Source organism: Triturus cristatus, chromosome 5_1 (genome assembly GCF_964204655.1).
Source record: "Triturus cristatus chromosome 5_1, aTriCri1.1, whole genome shotgun sequence".
Classification (NCBI taxonomy): domain Eukaryota; kingdom Metazoa; phylum Chordata; class Amphibia; order Caudata; family Salamandridae; genus Triturus; species Triturus cristatus.
In genome coordinates, this window is record NC_140587.1 from 494311857 (window position 1) to 494320475 (window position 8619).

At 43.4% G+C, this 8619-nt stretch overlaps 1 long non-coding RNA gene across 3 annotated transcripts in view; it reads right to left on the reverse strand.

Annotated features, from left to right (window-relative positions):
• The window catches only part of LOC146831116 (uncharacterized), a 127787-nt gene extending 121703 nt beyond the window's left edge, over window positions 1-6084 (reverse strand). For all 3 annotated transcript variants that reach the window (XR_014961238.1, XR_014961237.1, XR_014961236.1), the window contains exon 1: window positions 5833-6084. This is a non-coding gene — a long non-coding RNA (uncharacterized LOC146831116). The remainder of the gene's footprint in view (window positions 1-5832) is intronic.
• Between the last annotated feature and the right edge of the window lie 2535 nt (window positions 6085-8619).

An 8619-nucleotide genomic window follows, 5' to 3' on the forward strand; every position in this document is an offset into this window, starting at 1 on the left:
TATTTTTGTACGAATCGTACTTGCTGCTTTGTAAGGAGGATTTCCCGGGTACGAGTCGTATGGAGAATACGCTATGTACGACCATTCGTACCCGGGTTTTACATGATCGGAATCGGCACCTATATGTATTAGTTAATATTTTTTAAACATGTTTTAATATATTTTTAACTATGTTTCTTTTATTTATATGTATTATTTACTAAATTTTACTTTATTAAAACATTTTAAAAAACGATATTTTTAACATCGATTTTTTTGACAACTATATTTTTTTCCGATATTTTTGTACTTACCATTATGTAGATAGGACTTCGATATTTTTGACATCGATATTTTTGTGTCGACATTTTGTAGATCGATTTTCTGTCCGTCGATATTCTGTCAGACATTCCTTCTACTATTACAGAAGCCTTTGCATTGTCCTTGTGGTGCACGTGGCGACGCAAGAACCATGCAAAGGCTTTAAGTAATAGTAACAAAGCCAAGCAAAGGGTGATTTACGCTGCTTTGTGTGACTTTATAAAGAAATGTAACACGCAGCAGCAGCTTGCTCTGCATTATGTTACATTTCAACTTGGGCAGAGCATGACCGTTTCAATGCATCCACCATTGGACTTTGGCGCATTCTCAGATGTACTAAAGTTAGTAAATCTGGCAATGCGTCAAAATGCTGCACTTTCGCAAGTGATGCATAACAAGGAGAAATATATGTATTTATCCTTATTTTTTCCTGTTTCCAAATGAGCTGCAGCACATATGGAGAGAGAAATAGGCCTGTTTGGTTTGTTTTTGTGCAGGAAGGATTCCCTTCCTGCACAAAAACAATCTGTAACGCAGGCAGCCTTGTACTAGTGCAAGGGTGTCTGCCTTGATGGTAGCCAGCACACAGTTAAAAAAAGTCTATTTTTGGATGCAAGCCCATGGCTGCGGGCTAAACATAATTTTTTTGTTGCACGCTTTAATATTTAGGGTTGCCAAAAAGGACTACGCCATAATAATAACGATTCCTAGAGGCTTTTGGATCAGGGGCTAAAAAGGCAATATAATCACACTGAGCACAGGGCCTGGCTACTCACAGTTCGCACTAATTCAGAATGGACCTCAAGACCTGGCTCTTCGATTGACCCCAATGGAGCTGCCTTCCCCACCCCTCCCCCAGCGCCTTGAGACCCTCACTGGCGAGTAGTGTGCTCGACAAAACCCCTGATTGATTGATTGATTGATTGATTGCACCCCCATGCTTGAAGCTGTTCTGCAAATACTTGATCTTTTGAGGCTGACCATTCCTTGAAATACTCACTTTCACATAATACTGCGCTGTCATGGATTTGCAACTGTAAAGTCACATTTGCAGCCACAAATCCTGCCATCTGAGCTCATAATACAGTTTTACATGTGCAAGTGGCATCGTGAATTGGGCCTGTAGTATTTTCACATCTGTTGTGGCTTCATCAACTGACCGAGGCGCTGTTTTCAATTTTTATTCAAGTTTTGATTTCTAAATTTCCAGAAATCTCATTCTGGTAGCGGAGATTTGTGTGTGAGTGTGTGTGTGTAAAGGCCCTCTGCCCAGCCTCCCACATTTTGTAAGCAAGAATGAAAAATATATTTGCCCCACCTACTTCTAATACATACCCTGTCATTTAAGATTGCTTGATTTGTGTTGTAGCAGATGACAAAGATGTCTATGATGGAGTGATTTACATGTCCATTTGTTGTATCAACTACAGCCCTGTCTATGTTATTTGTTTCGGTTTTAGTATGAGAACTCTGGGTCTCTATCCCATTTTTTTCTATCTTTGTCATAGTAAGCATGAGGTATTGTGGGTTCTGTAGTCACGCATTTGCGGCCATGTTGGTGTTTAATGCAGCTACGTTGTAGGTTCCAGACAAAGCTGGGGTGCAGTTTATACAACAAATGCACATGTAAATCACTTCGCCATGGACATCGTCGCACAAAAACTGCAATCACCAAAATCCCACTAGAGAACTCGTAATTAATAAATTAATTTAAAAAAGGTATGGGGTCGAGAAGAGGCCCTTGACTCTCATTTCCGTAAGAGACTATATAAATCACTGTATTCACAACAATTCGAACTTTTTTCTTCTTGCCAAAAACTACATATCCCAGAATGCCGCAGATATACATGTTGGAATAGCTGTGAAAAAAACACAGCCAACAAAGACGGACTGACTAGCCCTGCACATGATCAGTTGGTTGACACGCTTCAGAGGTTGTACATCTTTTCGTAAGTGTCTGGAATAAAGGAAGCTTTTGAGTGCCGCCCGCTTCTGTTCGCATTGGATAATGGAGGCCATGGTGTGCCTCCAGTGTGTCCCAGCTGGAACAGAGTACCAAAGCTGCTGCGACCACATTGCTGTACTCCTATCAATGGGCAGCGCCCACTGCTTCTACAATTGCGATCCTGCAGCTGCGAGCAGCGACATCGGAGAGCGATGCGCGCAGGACACAACAGCTGCACAGACGGGATTGGAGGATTGTCCCTCAAACATCCTCGCCAGGTAAGACACCTATCAGCTTAAAGACCGGTCTCAGCCAGTGCTTAATTTGTAAAATATGAAGTGCAGGTGCTCCAATCTTTGTCGGAGGCCACACCCATTTCTCTGGCTCCACCCACTTTGTCCACCGGCTCCACCCACTTTCTGTATTAGCTCCACCCACATCCTCAACTGGCACTGCGAAAAGTCAGATGAATTTCAGCAAGGGAGCCTTCCTCATAATAAAGTTTTGATAGGAGGTTTCCCTGCCCTGAGAACATTTTGAAAAAGATTCAATCAAAAGTGCATTTAAAGCACAAATTTGGAATAAATTATCGGAAATCACTAATGCATTGAAAAGGGACAATTCCAGTGCTCTATGTGCTGATTTGGGTAAAAGGACAATACTGGGGTAGGGTATGCCCTTTTTAATAGAGTCTATGCAGTGACTGAGTCTATGACATCAAAGATACAACTTTTACAGCTTATGTGAAGAAATAAACCAAAATGTTGTGAAAACACGAGTCAAAACAGATAAGCTGAATAAAATCCTGAAATGCACTTGATTGAGTCACTTTGTCACTTCCGGTGGCCGAAGGGGTTTGGGATTCATAAATAGAGTTAGTATTCCATTAAAGCGATTACTATTAGAGAAACATTTAAAAAAGATGATAAACAATTGGACTTATTATAACGTACTCCCTGGAGCTATACTACTCTCCCCCTCCACTGCCCTTAACCCCACGCCTTTGTCATAGGATGTATTTTAACTGGATATGCCAGCGTGATTGTCGAAAAATCTGAAAGTCACACCCCAAATCTTTTTAAACAAGATTCTAATAATTCACAATGCTTGCAGCACTGCTGCCATAGATGGGCTGCGGTACTCCACTGCTGACTATTCACCCAGGAGTATAGTAATGTTTGTTGCTGCTGTAAGACGTTAGTGCCTTCACTCCATTGCTGACCATCCCTCCATTGCCTCTATGAATGCTCTAGAGGGGCTGCTGCTTCCCATTGCTGGGTGGGTCCCCAGGTCTAGAGTAACGTTTCTTAGCACAGAGGGGCTGGTGCATTGATCCCATTGCTGACTGTACCCCAGGGCTGTGGTGATGCCAGTGGTCGAAGTGGGGGGGAAAAAGTGGGGAACTGTGGGCGGGGAATCAGAGGGTGGGAATAACCCAGGATTGGATCAGATGTGGCCGAAAGAGCAAAATATACCAATTCTTTGTATTTGTTTCCCATTTCACTAACCGGTTACAGCTTATTACGTTATTTAATTCAACCAATGGATACACATATTTATTTGGTTTAATATGAGTTATTGATATTAAAATACATTCACAAAGTGGAATATGTTTCCAATCACATAACATCCCAAATACACTGAAAAGTGGAATCACAAGCCATTTGTCTCTGAGCAATTGAGTTTCTGTCATCAGCACTTCTCCTTTTTTCCACAAGAGCAATTCAAACATGAATGGCAAAATATCCTAGTTTGCAAATGTTTTCCACATATTTATGGCTTTGCCATATTTGTCACATAATGCATCATCTGCTGCTTAATCTGACGATTTTAACTAATAAATTGTTTTAAGCTCAAACGGATCAAAAGTTACTAAAAAATGTGACGTGCTGATGTGGAGGGCCCTTTGCAAAGGTTGATTGGTCACCTTTCTCACTGCTGCATTTGTATGTAATACTGGTACTAATAAGGAAAAATATTTGCAGAGACTGTTAGCCTGTAAAAATGTCATAATAATAAAATATCATTTAAATGTACAGTCCCATTAATACCAGTGTGGATTGTGGTGGACAGGCCCTCAAGACTAACCCACACCTGCCACCGCTAGGGTCCACCTGCTGGTGCTAGGACACCAGGGCTTCTAAGGTCTTGCGGGGCCTTCTAAGGTCTAGCATGGGAATGGGATCCCAAAGTAGAGTGGTCTGGTCATGAAGGCTGAACCTGGTTCCCCAGTTCCAAATTCGGCAGCTCTGACTATGGTGCCACATCCTCTCCCCCACTGAACACCATACCGCCCCACTGAGCAAAACTCGCACTGCCTTCAGCTACAACCCAATTGTGCCCGCTATAAACACCTGAATGTGACTCAATTCAAATTACGTACTAGACAAGAGCAATATACTGCCTAAAAAGAAAATAATATCATCATGGAAAACGCAAACACTCATAGGCAGGCAGCTAGATTAAGTAAAGCAGGTGCGTATAAGGAGGAACAACATGGTTACCTTCACACATTTCTGAACAATGAGCGTTAATGCTTTTGCCTGACAAGTTATGGACATGACTACAGGGCCCAGACCGGCAAACACTGTAAAGTGGCGCTAATGTGTTTGGGTGTGAAGAAAATCACTCTGGCCACTTTGCGACCGCTCTGTGTTGCTGTGGTTATTTATTTTTGATATTTTGAATGTTTTATTTCTCTCCATCTCGAGGCTGCACTTTGAAATTGAAAATTTCAGAAAAAGACCACGTTTCCAGCAGAAGAGTTTTTTCTTTCTTTGGACCCATTTCAAAAGGGAACAAATAAACGAAAGGAGGAAAGACAGGGTAATACCAGTTTCTTGAAGTCACGGTTTTCAGTGAGTGAGGTGGAGCGAGACAGAAACAGAGGGAAGAAGAGGAAGAAGGGGGGGCAGCTGCCAGTGGCAGAGCAGAAGTGGACACTGTCATAGTATTCTCTGGGCCAGAAAGAAAAGACAGAGTCCATTTCCTTCTCTGCTCGCCCCTCCCCGAACGCCAAGCATTATCTATAGGCCTTGATGATTTCTGGCATCCTGGGACGCATCTTTAAAATGAAAAAGCAGGGAAACGGAACCTAATCAATTAAAGAAGTAGGGGCACGCCGTGCCCTGACGATCCCGCCCACTTCGACCGCTGGGTGCATGCTCGGTGCCCGTATTTGTCTTCGAAATTATAAAAATGCAGGTGTCCCGGGCTCAGTGACTCTTCGTACCAGTCACACTACTGAGTCTCAAAGGAGGGTGAAATCAGGGGCTTTTGGCGGGGGTGGGTCGTGGATGTCAACAGAAGGGACCTTGTTTTTGGAGGATGAGGAAGATTTACAGAGCTGGTGAGCCGATCAGATTCCGTGGGAAACATTTATCATGTTTTATTTTTTTTTGTTGTTGCAAATATTATAGCGCGAACTTGACCCGAAGGTATTGGAGCGCTTTACATAGCGACGTATTTACATTACACATTAAGGCACGGGGAAAGTAAGTGATTTGCCCAGAATCACATGATGTGGACGCGACCTCGAAGCTCGAACCCTGATTTCCAAGAGGTTTAGTAAAGTTTTAACTTCTTACCTTTATCGTGGTGAGCCGGCCGGCAGGGACACGCACTGGCTGCACTGCCTTTGCTCAGTGAATAACTGATTGTATGATTAGGCGGCCGCCGAGGCCTGGCGCTGCTTGCTACCATACGGTACTGCACTGTTCTACTGCCTGATCGATGCCTGCACAGGCGTTCCTTCTCTCAATGTGTTCGGAGGTCGCCTGTTTTGAACAACGGTGATGACTCGTGGTGGGCAGTGTGAGCTGCGGTGGTTATGCTGGGGGCGGGCGTGGCCATGTGAAAAAAATCTGCGCGCTCTGCGCGCACAGCCCCTCCCCCACATCGGAACCAAAATCCAGCTCGGCGCCCGCCCAAATAAATAAGTGTCACTGCAAGTGGCAACACTGCAACGGTCAATACTGCACTGTGATTGAACGAAGTGCCGCAGCGCGCGGCCGCCACGATCAACATATATAATTTATGAATTGGACTTGGGCTCAGCCTCAGGGCAGGCGAGGTGATTAAGAAGTGTCTCACACACCCGCAAGGGCGCAACCAGACACTGTTAACCGCGCCGTGGCTCACAGTGAACACGCTGCTCAGTCTGCATGCACCGAGTACAGCCTTACGGTAAATTTTAAAAAACAGCAATGTGTGACGTGTGCAGCAGATGCATAGACCCGGCCCTGATAATTAAGTGCCGGTGCTAAGCACCGGAAAGCACCGGCACAAATTAAGCACCCTCGGGGGACTCTGCTTCCATTTACTTTTTCGTGCAATTATGTTCCGTCTTTTATTAATTTCCTTTTTATCAAATCTGGTGTGTCCATTTCTGCTTTCCTGCAGTTAAAAAAGTAGCGTAATCGGCGAGACAGGGTTGAGGGCTGCACTCTTCTTTAGACTCCCAAGCAATTCACAAATGCATCTGCCCATTCAAACACTGTGTGAGTGTCACGTGCTGGCCTCTCACCCCCTTGTGTTGTATTGGTGTCCTCGTGCCACAGTTCAAGATGATGAAATAACGGGGTGGTTTTAATGCGATTGTTTTTAAAACGTATGTGGATTATGCCAAACTACTCAGATGCAAGTCCTGAATTATTAGAGGAATGGGGTGATTAAAAAAAGCTGTGTTTAAAAATCTGATGTGAATTTTGTTAAAACATGCAAAAATGAACACGAGCGGGCATTGCTGAACATTAACGAAATGGAAGACCGCAGTAAAGCTATGCCTGGAGGGAATCAAAGAGGTAATTTGGGCCAAAACATGTAATGCAAACTACACTTAGAGGACAACGGTATAGTAATGTAATGTGCCGGCTATTACCCTATCGCCTAACCTGCTGGAATTCTAAGGAAAACTGTGCAAATTTGTATCTCTAACACTCTAATTGACACATCCATGCCTATCCACTGTGCAACTCCATATATTGTGTGCTCTCCTACTCCTTGAGAATCTCATGCATGCCAGTGCTCAAGGTCTTGCTCCACCCACAGGGCCGGCTTTAGGGCGGTGCGACCGGTGCCACCGCACCGTGTGCTGACTCTTCGAGGGGGCGCCGTGTTTGGAAGGATTTTATGGTTCAAAAAGCACCCGTTGCTGCTCGCCTCCTGCAATTTTCATACAACTATAAACATGTCAGGGTAACTCCGGTGATTAATGTTCTTCCTGGAGAGAGAAGGAGTTTTGTCTTGTGGAAGTTTTATCTCATTTTATGGTAGCACAGAGTGTTAATGTGCCTGCTGCAAAGAATGTGTACCATGCCAATCACAAAGTGCAGATAGTTTAAATAGGTCAGTGCTTTTGTCAGAGAGATCCTTTGGTTACTAGCAGTGTAGATGTTAAAATCCTAACATGGAACAGTGAGCTAATAACTGTCATTCAAGAGCTGCATGCAAACGGTCAAGGTATAGTTTAGAGCATTATGATGTTTTCCTGCGTCTTTCATTAGTCTAATGTTTCAAAAAGGGTTCATTTTGGTAAAAACAAAAATCCTAATTATTAAATGTAACCTCCAACCCTGGGGTTATGTTTTAAATTCTGAGTCTGTGCCTCTCCAGACCAAGCACACTTAAACAATACTGTCTACCAGTGTGGATGACATGTGACTCACCTTGTAGTCTTCTGGCTTATGCAACATTTCCTATACACTGATTCACACACATATCATTGATTGTCTATGTGTAATGTATGTGTGTGTGTGATGTTAAGTGCCCTGACACCCTACACTGGTATAGGTGGCACTATATAACTAATTAAATATACCTGAGAGAGAGTGGTTATGGAGACTTGAGGAGGCACTATTAAAGGGTGGTAGTGAGGGAATCTGTGGGGGGCACCCATGGTGGGCGCCAACAAACATTGTCGCACAGGGCGCCACCAGTGCTAAAGCCGGCCCTGTCCACCCATACGCTCTTCCAATCATGGATGCACATCTCCGCTTATACCCAGTCTCTGAAAAGGAAGGTTTAGTAACACGCTACTCAAATGGAAGTTAATTAAGCTACTTTAGTATGTGACCAGGCTCTGTGCATCTTCCAAGCAACTGATTCCTCCAACTGTCATTTATCACATTCTATCTTCAATATTCCATGTTCTTCTGATGTCATCACTTCCATTACATCACCTCTACGCGTCTTCCCCCCCCCCCCCATTTAAACACAAATAAAAACCCTTACATGCATCGCATTGAAAAATTACAATCATTACATTGATACATTTTAAATAGTGAAATTCACCTAATAGCCTATGGGTTAAAAAATATGTTTTTAAAGTATGCAATCTAGTTCAATTGTTTAATCACAAAGTTAATCACCTAACT